Consider the following 521-nt stretch of genomic DNA (forward strand, 5'->3'; position numbering starts at 1 on the left):
TTCTGGAGATAAATTGTCCCTGAACATATTTAAATTGCTTCTCGCTCTTATAGTCTTATCTTATTCTTTTTTCATTATTTAGAGAATACTTTCTTAGTTTCTGTAATTCACTTCCCTTTTTTTGAGACAGAGTTTCAGTGTGTAGCTCAGGTTGACCTCACTGTGTAGCCTATACTGCCTGTGAATACATAGTGATCCTCCTGCTTCAGCCTCCAGGAGTCCTGGGATTACAGGCATGTGCCACCACACCCGGCTATAAATCTTTATTATCTATTCAGAGATATATATTAAAGTGTCAGCTGCTGTAGGCAAAAATCATTCCTGTTAAATATAGCCTATTGTGTAGTCAGTGAATATTAAAAAGTTCAGTTCTTTATATATCCTTGATAATAGTCCTTTGTCTGAGGTACAGCTGGTAAAAATTTTTTCCCACATTGTAGATTGTCTCTTAGTTCTGCTAATGGTTTCTTTTGAAGTACAGAAGCTTTTTAGTAAGATGAGATCCCAGTTGTTGATTCTTT

The 521-nt window shown here is 35.7% G+C and overlaps 1 protein-coding gene across 2 annotated transcripts in view; it reads left to right on the plus strand.

Annotated features, from left to right (window-relative positions):
• The window catches only part of Haus6 (HAUS augmin like complex subunit 6), a 34,634-nt gene that overhangs the window by 976 nt on the left and 33,137 nt on the right, over positions 1–521 (plus strand). The gene's annotated exons all lie outside the window — the stretch shown is intronic.

The sequence above is a fragment of the Fukomys damarensis genome, unplaced genomic scaffold (genome assembly GCF_012274545.1).
Source record: "Fukomys damarensis isolate Sample0158 unplaced genomic scaffold, DMR_v1.0_HiC HiC_scaffold_31, whole genome shotgun sequence".
NCBI lineage: Eukaryota > Metazoa > Chordata > Mammalia > Rodentia > Bathyergidae > Fukomys > Fukomys damarensis.